Here is a 21166-nt window from a genome sequence, read left to right as displayed (position 1 = left end):
AACAACAACAACGTACATGAGCTGACAGGCATACCTTAGCCAGTCACTGACAGGCTTTGAAGAAGTGCTGTGATTGACCACTGATCATGATGTGCATCTATTATTATTTAGTGACTGTGGGTGGAAGAGCTAAAAGAGTTTGCATACTGCATAATCACTCATGGTTAACACGCCATGGTAACTGAAATTTGAACTGTATTGCTGGAAGGCTGGTGCTACCAACTACACTGTGTAGGTGACATCTGTAAATACTGGAACCATGCAGAGTGAGAACTGCCTGCACATCTCTTATTTTGACAAGGCCATTAACGGTAGTGTTTAAACTGTTCTTCTCCCTGCACACCCATTGTTTCCGTCAGTTTACTTTTTCTCCATGTTTGCTTGTCTGTCTGTTTTTGCCTGTTTCTTTTTTGTTTGTTTTGTTCTCTGCTTTAATGTTAGAGATTTGTCTGATCTGCTTACATGTAAGAGAGGGGCACCAAAATACATGTGTAGAGCTGATGAATGTGACCTGAACTTCTGGGAGATCTAGCCCAGCCATGTCTTAGAGAGTACCCTATAGGGATGCCTTTAAGTCTTATATTTTGGGATGGTGGGATCCCTGAAGAGCGCTCGTCACATCTTTTTTCTGGAGCCTATTCACCTTGCTACCTGGCTCCCAGGAGTTGAGTGGTGAAGGCCCAGGGTTTTTATATCTATTTCTCATTAACAGCAATATTTTTAGTTTGGTGCCTTTATTCCCAGCCATGCCAGTCCAGAGGCCCTCTGTTAGTTTCTTCAGAGAATAAGCCTTCTGTGTTCTGTAGGGAGAATGATGGGCAGTCAGGACACCTGCCGTTGTTAGCCCCATTTTCATCTCTGCCAATTCCAGAGCATATTGGGGCCGCTGACTTGGAAATGCTGCTGCTTCTTGACTCTCCCCATTGCTCGTTTGGGATCCAGCTCTCTCTGTCCAGCTACCACTCACCCATCTGCTTTCTTTTTCTAAATTGGGTTGCTGTTTTCTCCTATTTTCTTTGTCCTTGTGGGTTTATGGTTCTTAAAATAAAAACTTTATTGTCATTTGAGTGGGGCTTTGTGAGGGAGAAAGGGTTAAATGTAAGTGATCAATTTACCCTCTTCCATTTGATGCCTCTCATTTTGAGAAAACAAAACAAAACTGGGTGTGGTGGCTGATGCCTGTAATCCCAGCACTTTGGGAGGTCGAGGCGCGTGGATCACCTGAGGTCAGGAGTTCAAGACCAGCCTGGCCAACATAGTGAAACCCCGTCTCTACTAAAAATGCAAAAATTAGCCGGGTGTGGTGGCAGGTGCCTGTAGTCCCAGCTGCTCGGGAGGCTGAGGCAGGATAATTGCTTGAACCTGGGAAGCGGAGGAGGTAGTGCATGGAGGTCACACCACTGCACTCCAGCCTGGGCAGCAGAGCAAAACTCGGTCTCCAAACAAACAACAACAACAACAACAAAACAGAACGAACAAAACAAAACCCCAGTGGGGACTTTTCAATACCCTGTTCTAGGTCCTTGACCAAATTGAATCCAGTACATGGACAGGAGATGATGAAGGTGTACTTTTGTTCTTTTCTCGTTTCACTATTTTCATAGAGTAAAAGATTTGATTTTTCTTTCTGTTACTTGTCTTCTAGAGATGCTAAGGCAGGCTTTACCTTTTTGTCTGTCATTGGTCTTTACGTTTTTTATTATCAGAGCTATCTAAAATCAACCATAAATGTCATAAGAGCATTTTGTGTAAATGATTTATAACACTTTCTTGAGATGGCTTCAGTAGCCTTCTTCAACTACATCTCCTGGCATTTTTAATAAGCCTCTTAATAGATTCTGTCATCCCCATCTGTTTTGATTTAAGGTTGATTATTACAGACACGCCGCGCTGCAAAAAGCCACCTGATCACTTCAGTAGTGTGTTATGCATGCATTCAACTCTAGGTATTTTCAGGGAAGAATCATGAAGCCGCTCCTGTTAAATCACATCCCTTTTATTAGGTCTCTCCTGGTGGATTACGTAGAACTTTGGAAAATTAAACATTAGACATGTTCATAGAAAATCATGTCACTGATTTTTAAAGCCAGCTCAATTTAACCTGCCACTGATTCCCTAATCAGCACTTCTCTGACTGTATCCCGAGGGAAAATATATTGAACGCAGCAGAAGGTTAAGGCGGAGGAGCTGGGCTAGATTGGGAAGCAGCCAATCAGATGGGGAGGGTCCAAAGATCTGATGCCTCCAGGCGAGCAGCGCCAAGCTGAGCTGGTTAGTCTCCTTTTATTGCGGATGAACACCACACACATGTTGTGAACGCTCCCTAGGCTGGCTGCAGCGACCAGGCAGACCCGGGAGCTGAGAATAGAGGAATACCTGCCCAAGCAACTCATTCTGCACGGCAGCCGACAAGACAGCGATTTTCCTGTGCTGGAATGTGCCCATCCAAAGGTATCACTTCCTTTTCATTGAGTTTCTATATTTCTTAAGAATTACGGAAAGCAGAGATTGCTGATTCTGGAGGAAGATCACTGCTTCCTAGTAATGCTTTGTTCCTGTTCTCAGGCTAAGTGCCAGCTTTAAAACGGTTAACCTCTAGGGGAGAAGCTACTAAGCAGAATAAAGCAACACTTTACATTGCTTAAGCTGACTGTGCACAGACAGACCTTTTATTAGGATGGGTTCTTTGTTACTCTTGCTGTTGTTTGGAAGGTAAGCTGGTTACAAATGGAGCTTTCAACCTTCACATTCTGCTACCTTTATAACTAGGGAGACCTGGGGGAAGCCCTGGGGTGGGGGTGGAGGGTCTAGTATCTCAAAGGTTGCTGCAATTTATCAGCCTCAGAGAGAAAAAGGGCCAAATTGCTGATCAAAGGTAGAGAAAGAACATTTGGTTGGTATGAGGATTCTTCTGTACTTAGGACACAAGTTTTACAAAAAATGAACACTGCATATTTTCACTGTGCTTAATAATTAAGATGCCTTAATTATCATTTATAACTGACAGCTGGTGTGCTCGTCCAAAAGTCATCAGCGTGTTAGGCGCTCTTGTTTCAGTTGCCAAGGTAATTGGAAGGATAATTTAATATGTTAGAGTAACAAAAGACCCATGAGAAACATATTGCATTAGGTGAGGCATGAGATTGCTTTGTGGAGCGTTTATTTCTGAGAGTGAGTTCCTTCTTTTGTCTCTTGGCCCCATCAGTTATCTGTTAGTAGGAATAGCTATACCAGAGACTTTCATCATGTGCCATACAGTTAAACTAACACAGTTGTTTATCTATACAGTAGGCAAGATTCAGTTTCTGTCTAAGACATTAAATTGTTAGTCATATGGAAAGATTTTCCCGGGAAGTTGTTCATTATCCTCTGTGGGACAAGTGACATCACACATCACTGGGTTATGAATGATGGCTTGAGTGAAGTGGAGAGCAAGTGTTTTCTCAGGGAGCAGAAGTGAATGCAAACAGTGCTCTGCTTCATTTTCTAGTGATCTCTAAGAAACATGGCCCATAGAGATGTTAAATGTCACTGCAAATTATCAGGGCTAATCTTTTATGGTATATTTGTGGAAGCTCTTATAAGTCACACAGATGCTTTGTGTAGTTACTTTTTTTTTAAAAGAAGGGACCTTTTACGGCATTGATTATAGTTTCTAAATTGCTAGGCTGGTGGTATTGGGTTTTTTTGTTTTTTTTTTTGAGATGGAGTTTTGCTCTTGTTGGTCAGGCTGGAGTGCAATGGCAAGGTCTCTGCTCACTGCCACTTATCTGGTTCAAGCGATTCTCCTGCCTCAGACTCCTGAGTAGCTGGGATTACAGGCGCCCACCTCCACATCCTGCTAATTTTTGTATTTTTTAGTAGAGATGGGGTTTCACCATGTTGGCCAGTTTTGTCTCGAACTCCTGACCTTGTGATCTGCCTGCCTTGGCCTCCCAAAGTGCTGGGATTACAGGTGTGAGCCACTGCGCCCGGCCTAGCGTTATCTCTCTTTAATAGCCAACATTTGAAAATGATGAGTGTGAAACAATAAGAGATGCTTCATTTATTCGTTCATCATTCATTTGTTTACTAATTATGGTCTGGTGAGTGAAAACACACTTTGCCTCTGTGACATCACCGATTATGCTGGCATATGATACAATTTGTGATTTTGTTTCTCAAAATATTTGCAATGTACATAATTTTATTTGTAAAATATTATAAGCAAGTAAGATGAAAAGGTACATCTAATAGTTAAAAAGCCATTTATTTACATGTAATATAACTCACTATCAAAATAATACAAAGTTAAAATTCAAACTTTTAAGATTTAAAAATCAACTGTAAGATAAAAATAAGATTTTTAAAAATGTATGTGAGATTATTGTCTTACTTATTTCTATGTTTAAAAGGCATTGCTTTTGAGAAGGTGAATTAACCCATGAATCAGATGGTCACAGGGAGTCTGTTAGCAACCTCGATGAATGGCAATGGGAAGGTAGAGTGGGTATTATTCTGCAGAAGAGAATACAGACGGAGAATATCTTGGACTATAAGAAGTGTCCTTATACCTGAGATATATAAAATCTATTTCTAGTAAAGCAAGAATAAAAAGAACAGGCAGATTATAATCTTTAAAAATAAAGTTAGCATCAATAACACATTTGAGGACAGCAAGAGATGAGTTAACTTAGGGAATGGATTAAAGCCAAAGAAAGGCCGTCTGCCTCGAGGATGTCCTCCAGGCATGAGATAATGGACCAAGGCTGGCCTTGGACACGCACAGACCTGGCAGAAAGCCCAGCTCTGCGCCTACTCCCTGCCCACACCGGGTAGATGGGCCCTACTTGGGCGGCTTATGTGAGTTGTAAGAAATCCACATAATTATAAGCAGTTCACATAAATACAAGAAGGGTGTAATTATAAAGGTGTGATAAAATCGATTCCCACCTCACTGGGGATGATGGAGTTGACATGATTACTCCTGAGAAGAGGGCCTGGCTACAGAGGCAGCAACAGAAAGGCCCTTATTAGTGTCTTTGTCTCTGTCCTCACTCTCTCCAGTCTCTTTCATCTCTCAGCTGACGTTGAGACTTCTACCTTTTCAGAGTATTGCCTTGGATTTAATGCTTTGAAGCCTATACAAATGCAGACAGCCTGGGGAAGTACACTTTAACACGTGATCCCACCTTGGTGTCCTGGTGGGATGTGAGCACGGAGGCTGGTGGGGAATGCTCAGTAGAAGAGAGATTTTTCAAAAGGAAGGATGGGAATACTGGACCAAAATGATGCCAGTGAGAGAGGAAGGGCTGATTGGAGTCTGGGAAACATAAATATATATATATTTGTATTTTTCTGTCACCCAGGCTGGAGTGCAATGGCGTGATCTCGGCTCGCTACAACCTCCACCACCCGGGTTGAAAGGATTCTCCTGCATCAGCCTCCCTAGTAGCTGGGATTCAGGTGTGTGCCACTGCACCTGGCTGATTTTTGTGTTTTAGTACAGACAGGGTTTCACTATGTTGGCCAGGCTGGTCTTGAACTCCTGACCTCAGGTGATCCACCCACCTCGGCCTCCAAGAATGCTGGGATTACAGGCGTGAGCCACTGCGCCCGGCCTGGGAAACACTTGAAGAGACCAATGTAACTTAATAAATGCCCACAGGGAGACCAGGCTGACTAGGAACCTACAGGTGGACTGTGGGCCAAAATGAAGTTTGAAGCTCAGGCTGCAACCTTAATGGGAACGTGACACACACACATTTTCTTTTTCTTGGCCACCTGTGAGGATGTTTGCTATGAGTGGTGACTCATGCTGTTTGTAGGAAGAATTTGTTTATTGGTTTGAAGGGGAATAAACGAGAGGAAAAAGAAATCAAATGTAAGGGACAGAACAACATTTTTTATTTTTTGCCAGGAGAAGGCAGAATGTGAGGAGATAATGTGAGGAATGGCTTGCTTCAAAATTCATGCTGTCTGCATACATGCCGGACTTTGATCTCAACACAGAATGATACAGCCCCTGAGCAGGAATAATTTTCAAATTTGTGCAACCCTCCAGACTCTCCCTATTCAAGGGAACTGCACTGCATGCCTTGATTTTCTCAGACTTGAAATGAATCCCATATACTCCCACCTTTAGGGCTCAGGAGTGATTAAATCTAGAGAGGGTTGCATGCTACTTGAGGACCAAATACTTAGGGCACTGCCCAGGCTTGGGCAATGGGAGGGCCCCAATGTTCTCAGGTGACCTCTACCCACTAGCCCAGGCCTCAGTACCACCTTTAATCCCACTGAAATGCAAACACCTGGGGATGAAGTGACACTATAAAAAGCTATTTGCTAGACTTGGTGGCTCACACCTATAATCCTAGCACTTTGGGAGGCCGAGGCTGGTTTATCACTTGAGGTCAAGAGTTTGAGACCAGCCTGGCCAACACATTGAAACCCTGTCTCTACTAAAAACACAACAAAAATTAGCCAGAAGTGGTGGCATGTGCCTGTAATCCCAGCTACTTGGGAGTCTGAGGCAGGAGGATGGCTTCAACCTGGGAGGTGGAGGTTGCGGTGAGCTGAGATCTTGCCATTGCACTCCAGCCTGGCGACAGAGTGAGACTCTATCAAAAAAAAAAAAAAAAAAAAGCTATTTTAATCTTCTTCTACCACTTTTGATATTCTGTCATCTTTTTATAATTTTGGGGATGTTTGTTTCCTTTACTAGATTGGAATTCTTCCAAATAAAGAATAGAGTTGGTCTTCTAATTTATGATTGCCTAGCTAGCAAAATGCCTGTCACATAGAAAATATTGCATAAGTATTTGTTTAACTCACTAACACGATTTATTTCCCAAGAAGCTCACTGATGCATGCACATTGAGCTACCAAGCTGCCTAAGTTACACAAAGGGAAAAGTGGCCAAATTAATAGTCTCAATTTGACTTCACAATACAATCTGCAAACTAGGAAAATTTACCTTTGTTCAGCATCTCTCAGCAAACTTAGGTCAGTGGATCCTGGCACCTTATGGTACTGCTGATACCAGGGAATTGTGTTTATGCCCAAGCAAGTCTGACAAGTCCACACTGATAAAATAACAGGTTACTCTCATTCATTAGTGTAGGAGCCAAATCCAGAACGTGCAATGGCAGGGAGGGCTGTTGAGAACAGGTGCAAAGGACACCAGAAGTGTCTGCCACCTACTGGGAAGTGGGGGTTGGTTTCTAAGAGGGATGAAGGGCAGAGATGGCAGGGCGGCAGTACCAGGGCAGTGAGCTGGGCCAGAGGAAGGACCTCTATGATGAGGCAGGGTGATGGATCCCACGCTGGTCTTCAGAGAACACGGCCATTTGTCAGACATGGGAGGCTGGTCCTGTGTTACCCTCCACAATTTCTTAAACTCCTCTCACGTCTTTTCAAAATGCTTGTATGATCTGAGAAAGGAAGCCAAGTGCATGTTTTCCCTGATGTGCCCGAAGTGGTAGCATGATGGTACTTACCTGTTAACAGCTGGGACTGTGCGATTCTAAATCCTGTTAAGGCAGGTAATGAAAAACAATGAAGTTGTGCTGCGCTGGAAGGATTCCAAAAACATTTGTCTTGTTTTGTTGAGTATGATGTCATTGAGGGATCATTTGTAGGTAGCATCTGGGTTTCTGACCTGTGAATCAATCCGTCTTACATTCCATCCTTCCTTCCTTGCTTTAAACTCTGCCAGTATTTTTCCTAGCAGTGGCACAGGGGAAGTACTGATAGGGGTTCATTCAGTGAACATTCAGCTTCCCCTGGAACTATCTGGGAACCCTATTCCATTCCTATTCTGTTCACAGAGACATTCAAGTTCCTTCCCCCAACCCCAAAATAACAGATATCCACCGTGAAGGCCATAGCGCGATTTCCAAAGTGTCTCTCTAAGGAACATTCAGCCTGTTCTTAGAGGAAACAAGGGCAACATTGTTAAAACAGAGACTCTCAACAGGTCCAAATGTGTGTTAAAAATTAAAATATTGTTCCCAGCACGGTCTTGTATTAAGGCTCCAAATATGCATTTAAAAAAATCGTTGCTGGAATCCTGGACGGGGCATCCATCACTCTTGAGTACACGTGAATTCTGGGTAAATGTTTGAATAAAGAATCTCTGTGAGGGAACGTGCGAAAATTGCCTCCAAACCCTCAACCTGCACAGAATATAGAGGTTCTCTAACCCACTCTGGTCTCCTCTTCCATCAACTGTGGCCAAACCATGACCATGACTTTCTCCCCAGACTGTAGCCTCCCCGAGATTTTATACTTCGTCGGCCTCTAATTCCATTGTATTCATCAGGTCTAGGATTACTTCCTAATTCACTATCAAAAATTGCTCGAGTGTTGAGCTGTAGCCCAATGTTACTTTAAAAATTCATTCTCAAAATATTCTTTTTTTTTTTTTTTTTGAGACAGAGTCTTGCTCGTTGCCCAGGGTGGAATGCAGTGGCACGATCTTGGCTCCCTGCAACCTCCGCCTCCCGGGTTCAAACGATTCTCCTGCCTCAGTCTCCCAAGCAACTGGGATTACAGGTGCCCGCCACCACACCTAGATAATTTTTGTATTTTTAGTAGAGACGGGTTTCACCATGGTGGCCATGCTGGTTCAAACTCTGGACCTCATGATCTGCCTGCCTTGGCCTCCCGAAGTGCTGGGATTACAGGTGTGAGCCACTGCGTCCAGCCTCAATATATTCTTGATAGGACCAGTTACCAGTTGTAGCAAAAACTCTTTGTTCTTTTCTTCCCCTCTTCTTCTTGGCCTCCAGTTATTATGGTGAGCTGGTGGACCCTTGATTCCTTGAGTTTCGCGTGATGAAATGTCAGTGAGCACTGCGAGGATGCTGTTGTCAGTAATACTTCCCAAATAGGTCTCAGATGCAGCATTTTCTTTGAATTTCATACTGTGTTTGTTTAGACTCCTACATCTCTCACCAGACAACTGCTCTAGGTTTTAATGGGCTTTTCTGCTTGTAAGACTCTTTCTTCTTTCATGTATTATCCACACTACTGCACAGTTATGATTGTTAAAATTCAATTTTTTAACATTATTCCTTCCCTTAAAACATGTCAGAGTGCCACTCCTCACTCTGCCCCCCATCCCCTTAGTCTCATCTCTTCCACAGTGTGGTTGCAATCACGTGGACTTTAGTTAAAATCCTGACTGCTCCATTTTAGTAGTTGATGACTTGATTTTTATGTGAATAAAGTGGGACTGATATCTATCTATGTTGCATTTTACTTGAGGTTTAAATAATGAATGTCAGGTATCTAAGAGGCTATCTGTTTCAGAGTAGACACTGACAAAGTTGGAAACAGTTCTTTCTGCTCAGGTCCAGTCCAGATTCAATACTGGATGTGCCATCAAAGAGACTTTCATTCTCTGACACCTGCCTACCTTAGCAGCCTCCTGCTCCTCCCAGCCCACTGCTTCATCCTGCAATTGTATTCTTTGGCCATACTTGGAATTCTCAAACATTACATGTGGTTTAGTCTGCATTCCTCAATGTTTGCCATTATATGTGCTGTTTCCTCGATATGGAATACGGCATCTCTCCTCAACCCCTCCCATTTCCTGGAAATGTCTTGTGCATCATTGAACACATAGATAAAGGACACTGTTTCTTCTCGGTGATAATTCTTTATAATAACTCTTCAAGCATTTGATAATCCTTTCTATGTGCCAGGAGCTCTTTTAGGTGTTTTAAACATTTTATCTAATTCAGTATTGATTACCTTTCACTTTACAAGAAAAAGACACGTAATGTCTTTAATTAAAATGAAGTAACAAAGAAAAAATAATAATTTAATATTGAAATTCATAGCCTGGTGCGGTGACTCACGCCTGTAATCTCAGCATTTTGAGAGGCCGAGGTGGGTAGATCACCTGAAGTCAGGAGTTCGAGACCAGTCTGGCCAACATGGTGAAACCCTGTCTCTACTAAAAATACAAAAATTAGCCAGGAGTGGTGGCAGGCACCTGTAATCCCAGCTACTTGGGAGGCTGAGGCAGGAGAATTGCTTGAACCCAGGAGGCAGAGGTTGCAGTGAGCTAAGACTATGCTACTGTACTCCAGTCTGGGCAATGGAGCAAGACTCTATCTCAAAAAAAAAAAAAAAAAAATTGAAATTCATTATTCTCCTAATCACAATATATTGTCTTCTCCATTACATTTATGAACTATTGGAGTGTGGAAACTAGTGATTATCATAGCTTGAATGGATGAATGAACAGAAAGATAGATGGATAGAAGAAAATTGGGAGGGCTAATGTGTATTAGGGGAGGTGAAACTGTTCCCTGAGATGGCCGATATTTTAGGAAGGAAATTATAACAAAGCCCAGAAATGCCTAAAAAGATGCTATGTAAACAAATAAATAAAAGCAAGGCAAACCAAGCTTAAATCAGGATAGTCTGCTGCAGATTAGAGAGGTTCAGGTAAGCTAGATGGCCTGATAGGAAACTAAGAACAGAGAGAAGCTGCATCAGAGGATTTCTGAAGGAACAGTCTAGGACTGCACTAAGAATGGGCTTCACTTCCTACAGAAATGAGCCAGAGTAGCCTAGATTGAGAACAACAACAACAACAAAAAACATAGATTAAAAAAAGAACCAGCCTCTTGAGGCATTCATAATATATTTGATTAGCACTTCCTTAGTGCCAGGTTCCCTGCTAAGCACATTACATGAATTGACTCATCTGAACTTCCTTTAAAAAATCTCAAGAGGGTGGAGCATAGTGGCTCACACCTGTAATCCCAGCACTTTGGGAGGCTGAGGCAGGCAGATCACCTGAGGTCAGGAGTTCGAGACCAGCCTGGCCAACATGGTGAAACCTCGACTCTGCTAAAAATACAAAAATTACCTGGGTGTGGTGACATGCACCTGTAATTCCAGCTACTTGAAGGCTGAGACAGGAGAATCGCTTGAGCCCCGGAGGCGGAGGTTGCAGTGAGCTGAGACCATGCCATTGCACTCCAGCCTGGGCAACAAGAGCGAAACTCCGTCTCAAAAAGGAAAAAAAAAAAAAAAAAAAACGAAGAGAAAAGAGATTTTGTAATCCCCATTTTGTAGCTGAGATGACAGAACTGTAGCCAGACTAGTATAAGACCACAGAGGTAGCAATTGGAAGGTTGAGTTGGAACCCAGGTTTGCCTCACTTTTGCCTTTTATGACTCTGCAGTTCTGTCCCTCTAAGGATACTGTGGGAGATGGTTTGGGCTTAGAAAAAAAAGTGAATTAACCTAGGAAGAAAAGACCTCACATCACCTCCAAAGTTTGACACTAGAGGAAAATCAAGAAATGAAAAGCCCAGGAAATTAAAATACGAGAAGAAACAGGCTTCCGTTCCCTGCTAAACTCATTGAGGATTGTGAGATTTCCCTGACTATAGTGCAGATCCCCTAAGAGTCCCATTACTGTGACAGGGAGATTGCTGTGGACACTGAAGACTAACCAAATGCATGGGTTGCATTTTTTCTGGATGAGGGGTAGGGAGAGGATGGGGAAGGAATTCAAGAAAACTGAAAGGGGAAAAGCTATAAATGCCAGGGCCATGAACTGTGGAGACAAAAATCCTCCTTTTTCCCTTGACGCCATTTTACCCTGGATACGTAATTGTTGGGGAATGGAGTAGAAATTGATGGGAGGAGGTGACAGCACCAAGTCATGGGTCAGGTACCCATCTGTGGGGGTACACCCCAGGGAGAGGTTTGATTGTATGACCCTGGCACACATAGTCATGGATGAAAGACGATTTCTGGAATCAGAGAGCAATCAGACAGGTCATAATTTTGCATTTTATTTAATTGAATTAAGCATGTTTATCTGTTCAATGAAATAAAAAGCCAACTGAAGGTTTTATTGTCTTATTTGGCACTTTAATTGAAAGATGTGTGCTGTAAAATATATTCTATTTACAAAATTAGGTTCAGATGTACATTAAGTGTTGAATTTATTTCATTGCTATATTTTGAAAAGAATGAGTTCATCATTTAGAGGAGAAGTAGGGTGGATGAGGAGATGGAAGGATGTTTGTTGTTTGTTTGTTTGTTTAATTGGCTTTGTATTTCCTTTGCTGATGTTTTGATTAGAACACTACAAAGAAAATATATTTGGAGACAAAAATGTGCAAGAAGTGTCATACATTGATTTTTCTGGAATTCATATCTATGTCTAACTCTCATCTCTAGTTATAAGCTTCATCCATTTTCAGATTCTTTCAGATGCTAACCTTACAAAACATATTTGTAGGCTTGTTGCTTTTTCCAACCCATTCCTGTTTCTTCTATTCTCACCATTGCCTTCACTCACACTCACATTTTTTTTGGTTCCAATTATGACAATAATCTTGTGACAGATTTCTAGGCCTGGGTCCTCCAACTTCTACATACTTGACAGAGTTGACTTTCAAAAACACACATTTACTCATGTTCTCTTTTTCCTTTTCTTGTTTTTCCCTTTTTTTCTTTCCCACATCCTATGGGTGCTGTACAGATGTGGTAACAAGGTCTGAGGGAGGCACATGTCAGATATGTGCATAGAAACCCAATCATCACACTCATCAACCCTAAAAGGATCACTTCCTCATGTGAGTAACTTTCTTAAACTTTTTAAAGATAGCTCTTTGTTCTCAGAAGAAGGTCCAGCTTCGCTCATGGATTACAAAGTCTTGACCATCTCTCAACCTGCGAGCTCCCAACAGCCTCTGCCCCATTGCCGTGTAGCTGCCAAACACGTGGTGTTTCTCCATCACCCTTGCCTTTCTGACTGCTGCTGCTTCTTCCTGGAGCATCATTCCCTACCCCTCCATCCCATCAGCCACTTCTTACTCTGGCCCGAAGGCCTCCATTTCCAGGCACGTGGCACATCTCACAGCATGCGCCTGCTCACGCGCTCAGCCAGCATGGATCAGATATCTGTCCTCTCCGCTCATTCAGCACCTGCTTGTGTTTCTAACACATCAACCATTTTTCATTTATGTTTGCCTGATTCTCAAGAAATGTTTGTTGAGTGAATAATGACAAAAACAAGAATTCCTAAAATGAAAATGGCAAAGAACATATATTTCCTATAGGAATATAACCAGTGGAACACTAGAAGAGGATCTGTAGAGGAAATCCAATTTTCTTCCTAAAGGTTTACCAAAATTGCCCAATGATCAGGACATAACTTGGAATCTGAATCATCATCATTTTCATTCTTGTTGTGAAATGTTGCCCATTAAATATGCTTCCCCTTGACCTAACCTCAAAAATTTGAAAACATAGCTAAAAAGTTTGCTAAGTCATATGTTATACCTTTTATATGTTGATAATTCTGTCTAAATTTTTGGCTTTGTTCCCTCATTTATTCAATATTATTCTTTCAGGAGAGAGCTGATGGGGTTCATAAACTCAAAATGGTCACCTTGTCATTACAATGGTTACTGTATCAACAAGTTGACAGAATCCAACAGGTGGACTAAACCTCCAAGCTATCACAATGCATTTAGCTTAGTAACTGCTGATGGTTTATGTTCTACTTAATGTTCGGGCCCGTCTCCAAATCAGCACCAACTTTTGACTAAAACGTGGTGGGCATTGGCATATATGAACACATTGCACAGTGTGATTCATAAGCTCCAAAAGTTCCTAGAGCACTCACGATTTTATGTTTGGAGCACCCTTGAAAGCCTTGATATTAGTGTTCTTTCTCCTATAAATTGTTGGCTGTTGCATTGGAGAAATTCAGTGACAGGGTGGTTTTGTAACAGGGGTTTGACACCAAATGTTTCGGCTGTTGGTGGTGATACTAATCTTGCACTTACCTGTGCCATGGGATTGAAGGAAAAGCCCATTGTTTTATGATTGTGAGACACGCCATAATATGGAGTGTCCACAAATGACTTTCACAGTATCATGTTCTTCATACTCGTCTTCATTTTCCAGGATGTAAAGTCACTTGATGCGCTTGTCTCATGAGTATCTGCAACGAAGCTTCACGGATATATCTTTGTTTCTGAACTCTTTTAGTTATGCCAGCATTTTCCTGTTAAATATTTATAATGACTTGGTGCCACATTTCAGCTTCTCTATAGTTTGAAAAGTGTCAGTGCATCAAAAGGGCTGTGTGATTTCTGCACTATGCATTTCAGATCCAGATTTTCGATGTGTTGTGTCTTTATAGTCTCTAGATTGACTATATTGTATAAATTCATATCTGGTCTCATTTGTTAGGAAATCTCTGGAAATGAAATGACATCGAGACTCAATCTATGTAAGTATTTAAGTGATGTGGCTGACGTCGCATTGATGTCAATGCAAGTCAATTTGGAAACTAGGCCCAGGCTAGTGGCCACACAGTGGCTTTCATTGGGTGCTTCTCATCTCTATTTGGGGGCCCAAAAACATTTCTTGCCAGTCATTTAGAATTTGCAGAAGATTTAAGAAAAAGTAGTTGGCTATGTAAGCATTTGGCTCTGTGTGGAGCATGTACGATCAGTTTTATTACAGGAGGTTTCATAAAATAGTTCCCAATAAGGAGTGCAGAATGACAAATGTAATAGCTCCCAATAAGGAGTGCAGAATGACAAATGTAAGTAGGACATAGCTTTGCTGAGTAATTTTCTGAAGCACTACCATTAGCTTCATTTCAACATTTTTACATTCAACATTTACACAAACACAATGGTTGAAGGAATAGTACATCAAATACCCACTAGCTGGATTTAATTATTAACACGTTGCCATACTGCTAGGTCCTCACGGGCATGTGTTTTGAAGAAGCATTTGAAAATAAATTGCAGGCATTGTGATGCACTTCACTCCTAGAAACAGGAGACCCCAAGATAAGGGCATTATGTTACATGGCCTCAATTTTATAATACAACTAAGAAAATTAATAGTTTTCTAATGCAATCTAACATCCATTTCACTTTTAGTCTTTTTCAATTGTTCCTTTTAAATTATTTTATTCTTTTGTTCTTCAACCAGGTTATACTGGAGGCTCAGGAATTTTATCTCTATTGATCTAATATATTCCCTCTGCTATTTTTCCCTATGACATTGACTTTGTGAAGCGAACAGGCCAATTGTCTTGTAAAATGTCCCACAATGAGGATTTGTGTGATTGCTTTATTGAAATGATGGTCCCTTTGGTTCCTATTAACTAGAAATTACTTCTTACAGCTTGAGCAGGTACCATTTGTATGTTTTTGGCAAGAATATGTCCTAGATGATGTTTCTCTGGCATCACACCTGGAGGCACACAATTTCATGACGTCAGAATTCAGTGATGCTGCAGTTGATTGTTTGGTTAAGGTGGTGACTGCCAGATCTTTCCAAAAAGAAAGGTTTTCCCTTTTGCAATCATTAGGTAATCTGAGGGCTGGTAATTTGTTACTATGTGGAATATCCTATTCGTCAATAATTACTAGGATTGTAGGTTGAAATGGCCTTAAGCAACCCAAGGGATCTTTCCTGAATATCTCTTTTCTGAATGTGTGTGAAGGTGATCTATGAGGAAATTATTTCTCCTAGAAGTACCATTAATCCAAATCTGTTTCATCAGGAAAAATGTCATAAGCCTTCTAAAAGTTATTGTTGCATTAAACCATCTACATTAAAGAAAAAATAGATGATGTCAAACAGATTATCTGTGGAATTTATTTTCTTGTGTCCTAATTATTAAATACACAACTGTCAGTTCATCATCTGGGTGTAAACCACATTTTTTCTGCTACTCTCAGAAACAAGTAGAACAAGTTGGAGAGAAAGCTATCACTTGTTTTTCCAGTAATTCTATCAGATTATGAACCGCTCTGCAAAGTAATGGAAGATCTAAGATAAGACATACATGATCTCTTTCCCTATCTACCTTGCAAATTCCTTAAAGGCAAGAACCATAGTTCTGATTTTGGGGTGGGGATAAAATAAGGGGCAAAGGTGGAAATTGTTCTAAGAGTGTGGGGACACATTGTACTGAGGGACAAGAGTAAAGAAAATATAGGGCCAGGCGCGGCAGCTCACACCTGTAATCCCAGCACTTTGGGAGGCCGAGGTGGGTGGATCACGAGGTCGGGAGATTGAGACCAACCTGACCAACATGGTTAAACCCCGTCTCTACTAAAAATACAAAAATTAGCTGGGCATGGTGGTGCGCACCTGTAATCCCAGCTACTCAGGAGGCTGAGGCAGGAGAATCACTTAAACCCGGGAGGCAGAGGTTGCAGTGAGCCAAGATTGCACCACTGCACTCCAGCCTGGGTGACAAAGCGGGACTCCATCTCAAAAAAAAAAAAAAAAAAAAAAGAAAATAAAATATGAACCTAGGGAAATGTAGTCAGATAAATGAAGGTCCTGTTCGATTTGAGGACACAAAAAGTGCTTTCCTAAGTGGGCTATGGGGAGCCCGTTGCCCTACGAGCTTCTATAAATTCTTTCCTCCCAGCAGCATTTCAGAGCTACATGAAAATTCCAAACAGAAGGAAGAAAAACTGGAATTTTCGTCAGTATCTTGCTTAGTTTCTCCAAGTCTTAGTTTTTTTTTGTTTTTGTTTTTGTTTTTGTTGTTTTTGTTTTTTTTGAGATGGAGTCTTGCTCTGCTCCCCGGGCTGGAGTGCGGTGGTGTGATCTTGGCTTACTGCAACTTCTGCCTCCTGGGTTCAAGCGATTCTCCTGCCTCAGACTCCCAAGTTGCTGGGATTACAGTTGTGCACAACCACACCTGGCTAATTTTTGTATTTTTAGTATAGATGGGGTTTCACCGTGTTGGCCAGGCTGGTCTCGAGTTCCTCACCTCAGATAATCTGCCTGCCTTGGCCACCCAAACTGCTGGGATTACAGGTGTGAGCCACCGGGCCCAGCCATCCAAGTCTTATTTTTCTTACATAAAATAAGTAATTTGAAAGTTATTATCTCTAACGTTCTTTCCACCAAAATGACTCTGTGGATCCATGGGTCTGAAATGTGTTACGTAAGACTGGAGGTGGGGCTAGAGAAATGGGTGCAATCATATTCGTGTTGAGGACAGGAATAAGGAGGAAAAACCAGACCTGAGAGAGCGTGGGCTAAATCAGGGGGAAAGTAAGAAACTGGACTGTCTCCAGGATAGAAAGCAGGTCATTTTCAGGGAAGTGAGCTTCGTGTGAGAAGATTACAAGAAGCAATGCTTGGAAAGGTACGCAGAACTCTTCATTCGTTCAAGATTTTTGAGGGCCTCCTATATGTCTAGACCGAGAGGATCCAGAGATAAACAAGTATATTATTTCCATGTTCTCATGGAGATAGTATGTTAGTGGGAAAAGACAGGTAATAAATCATAGGAAAAAAATGTGACCTCGTGGCCCTCTAATGCAATGGTTAAAGGTAAAGGCTTTAGAGCCAGACCATCTACATTCAAATTCCAGCTCTCCAACTTGATCTGCAGCAAGATAGTTCACTTTTTCCTGCCTTAGTGTCTCATCTGTGTAATAATGGGACCCATTTTATATGGCTGGCACATGAGGATTAAAGAGGAAATAAATGTAAAACTTTAGAACAGTGTCCGACACCTGGTAAGTCTGAAATACATGTTAATTATTATTATTACTATTATGCAGATATGTGTTGTGATAATAATGAAGTAGATGCATGGCATGGTTTTTCAACCTTAATTCTACTGACATTTGTGGGGGCCTGAAATTCTTTTTTGTGGGCAGCCGTCCAGTGCATTGTAGCATCCCTAGCCTCTACTCACTAGATGCCAGTAGCAACTCCCAGTAACGACCACCAAAAATGTCTCTAGCCATTGCTAAATCCCCCCAGGGAGGCAAAAGTCTCTCCTGATTGAAAACTGGGTTAGAGAATAAAGAGTACAATATTTTTAGATAGGGCAGTATAGGACTCCTCAAAGAAAAACAGGAACAGACTCCCGAATGATGTTTTGCACACCTTTTGCAGCCATGAGAAAACCTGGGGGAGACGGTTCTGTAGAGGCGACAGCAAAGATAAAAGTCCCTAGGCTGGAAGTTGGTGTAGAGGCAACAGCAAAGATAAAAGTCCCTAGGCTGGAACACGTTGGTGTGGCCAGCTTGGGTGAAGAGTAAGATTATGTGAAAGAAGTAGGCAGGGTCAGTGTCTGAAGGGCAGTGAAGACCCTGGCAGTCAGTTTGGATTTTATTCTTTATATGCTGAGAAGCTATTAGAGGGTATTAAGCCAGAGAATGATACAGCAGGAAAGCTGGTGAGGAAGGGAATGCAAGTCCAGTGAGAGATGAGGGGGCTTGCATAGGAACAGTCAGAGGCCATGGTTGGGGAGGTGGTGAGCTGCAATAGGATTGCAATGTGTGATGGTTGAAGAACGTGTAGAATGGTTCTTCATGCATGGAGAATAAAGGTAGAAAGGGAAGAGCACGTTTATGAGGAAGGAGTTTAATGAGTCAATAATTCTGTCTAGGCCGTGTGCCGTTTGCCTCCTGCAAGTGGTAAGTGGGCTGTTGACTAGTTTGGAGATCAAGTGAAAGGTTGGTCCTGGAGATAGATAATGTTTGGGAGCTATCAGTGTTTAGACAGCACTTAAACCATGGAACCTTCTGAGATCACCAAAGGAGAGAGGAGGGTGAGGTGGGAAGGCCATGGACCAGTTCTGAAGCGTGCCTACATTCTCTGAAGAGGTGGAGAAAACAGAAGTGGCCGGTGATGTCGATCAGCCCAGAGGGTGTGTGGTGTCTTAGAAGAGAAGAAAAGAAAAGAAATGCTTCAAGAGGGTGTGGCTCATCTGGGTCAAATGCTACCAAGAGGTCAAGTACGAAGAGAACTCTGACAGATGTCGGGATTTGGCAAGGTGGACAGTGTTGGTGGCTGTGATGAGAACGGTTTCACTGGGGGCATGGGGATGAAGGGCTCGCTGCAGTTCATTCTGGAACAGTGGATGGGCATTAAGAAGGTTGAGACAGGAAGTGCAGATACCTCTTTGGAGAGCTGTGCCTGGGAAGGGAAAGGGAGGAATAGAGCAGCAGTCAGAGAGGAATGTGGACCAAAGAACACACAGTTTTCTGGTTAAGATGGAAGTATTACAGCATATGTGAATGCCGATGGAACTATTCCAATGAAGAGAAGGAAACTGATGATCCAGTGGGATATTAGGAATGATTGCTTGGAAGAATTTGTTGAGGAATGGAAGAGGTAAAATACGCTGTTGACAATGGGTCAGTTTGTCTGATGAGAGAAGGATGGACAGCTCAATAAAATGAGAGAGGAGAGAAATTTAGGTAAAATGGTGCATTTGGGGTGGAAAATAAAGTAATTTGTGTCAGAATACTTCTATTTTCTTAAAGTATAAAGCAAGACCATCAACATATGGCCAGAACGCAGAGGTCAAAGGGCTGAACAAAAGTTAAAAAGGCATTGGGTATTCTTTTAGGAGAGTGAACAAGAATATTTATTGGGAAATCTGTCAGAATCAGCAGGCAGTTTTAAATGTTGATGGAACTATGTAGTGATATATTTAAAGTGAGACTCATGACCACATTTGCATGCTTTTCTTTGTTGCTTTCGTGCTTTGAAGCGGACATAATGTAGTTAGGGGGTTGAATGTCCAGACGGGTGTATTGCCAGGCACGTGTACAGTGGGAGAACAGAGGAGCAGGGGATGAAGGCAGAATACAAAGGGACATTTGCACTGGTAGTTCTAGCCTCCAGGCTGCTGGGGAGGAAAGAAGCCTGTGGGGAGCGGTGCTGACTGGTGGGAAACTCATAGGGTTGGTGCACTGGGGTTCTCAGGGAGGTGGAACATAACCAGAGCGTAGACAGCAGGAGAAGTTGCCTGGAATGATCAGAGATAATTATCAGAGTGGATGCTTTCCACTGAGATTTCAGAAATGGTCAGGTCATTGGTGATGAATGGTGAGATTATAGAGAGCTTTGACATGCAGGACAAGAAGTTTGAATTCTGATCTTTTTGAGCAAGTTGTTCAATCTGGAGTTTGTGGACAAGTTTTAGAGCATGGAACTAGAATAAAAGGGGGTGTGTGTGTGTGTCTACATTTTTCTGAGAGAGAGGATCATCAGAAGAATATCTGAACTACAAAATGTTAAGAATGATTTCTTTGTCGGGCGCGATGGCTCACACCTGTAATCCCAGCACTTTGAGAGGCCGAAGCGGGTGGATCACCTGAGGTCAGGAGTTCAAGATCAGCCTGGCCAACCTGGTGAAACCTCGTCTCTACTAAAAATACAAAAATTAGCTGGACATGGTGGCGGGTGCCTGTAGTCCCAGCTACTCACAGGAGAATCACTTGAACCGGGAGGTGGGGGTTGCAGTGAGCCAAGATCGTGCCATTGCACTCCAGCCTGGGTGACGGAGCGAGACCCTATCTCAAAAAAAAAAAAAAAAAAAAAGAGTGATTTCTCTAAAACCTAGGAGGTGGGCAGCCGCTGACAGTCTCTGAACAGGAGTAATGGTGTGAGCGTGCTTTTTACAAAGATGACACTGAGTTTGAAGGGGCAGAGAGAGGAAGATATTCCGACTCTGAAGAGATGTGCAATTCTCCACTTACCTGGCACAGAAAGGAGTAGATGCTGGAGCTGACTCCACAGCACAGCACCCGTGGGGCTGGACGCCGGTGCCCGCTGAGGAAGCATCCCTCTCCACATCATACTGTGTTCATCGCTCCCTCATTCCTCATTCCCCCTCCCCTCCACTTCCAGCTGAAATAAAGTGGTTTTAATGAGGCATCCCTTGGTGAGCTCTCGAATCAGGAGCCTGTAGGAGGACTTAACCAAAGATGTAGAGTCCTGCTAAATGCATCTTTCGTCACTTTGGGGTAGGAGGACAGACCTAGAGGTACTGTTTGACGAAGGATTTAGTGCACTTGTTCCTGTGCTCGGGAAATACGGAGTTCTCCGCTTCTGAAGTTGAGCACTTTAGTGCCCATCAACCTTAAGACTGAGGTATGGTGGTGTCTACAAAGAGCAAAAAACTTGGATTCAGATACATGGCCAAGCAGCTGTTTCATTTAACCCTTAGAGTAGCTCTGTTAAAAAAAAAAACTGAACCTATCTCACTATAAGAGTAAATAAACAGAAGTTTCAAGAAATCACCTCACCCACGGTGAGACTACTGGTACAGTGCAGAACTTGATATACTTTTCAAAAGGTCACGTGTGTTTCTCGAAGCTTTAGGAAACACGCTCATCCAATTCTCG

General features: G+C 42.3%; 1 protein-coding gene and 1 non-coding gene across 3 annotated transcripts in view; one reads left to right on the top strand and one right to left on the bottom strand.

Annotated features, from left to right (window-relative positions):
• Nucleotides 1-1930: 1930 nt before the first annotated feature.
• Nucleotides 1931-21166, top strand: part of SORBS2 (sorbin and SH3 domain containing 2) — a 376136-nt gene continuing 356900 nt past the window's right edge. For both annotated transcript variants that reach the window (XM_025384771.1, XM_025384769.1), the window contains exon 1: nucleotides 1931-2451. The gene's annotated coding sequence lies outside the window, so the exon portion shown is untranslated. The remainder of the gene's footprint in view (nucleotides 2452-21166) is intronic.
• On the bottom strand, nucleotides 12478-12581 carry LOC112625649. Its single transcript, XR_003119729.1, has one exon. It is a non-coding gene; the product is annotated as a small nucleolar RNA U13 (small nucleolar RNA).

Source organism: Theropithecus gelada, chromosome 5, assembly GCF_003255815.1.
Source record: "Theropithecus gelada isolate Dixy chromosome 5, Tgel_1.0, whole genome shotgun sequence".
Taxonomy (NCBI): domain Eukaryota; kingdom Metazoa; phylum Chordata; class Mammalia; order Primates; family Cercopithecidae; genus Theropithecus; species Theropithecus gelada.
The sequence above is the reverse complement of the archived record's forward strand: the minus strand, read 5'-3'. Positions and strand labels throughout refer to the sequence as shown.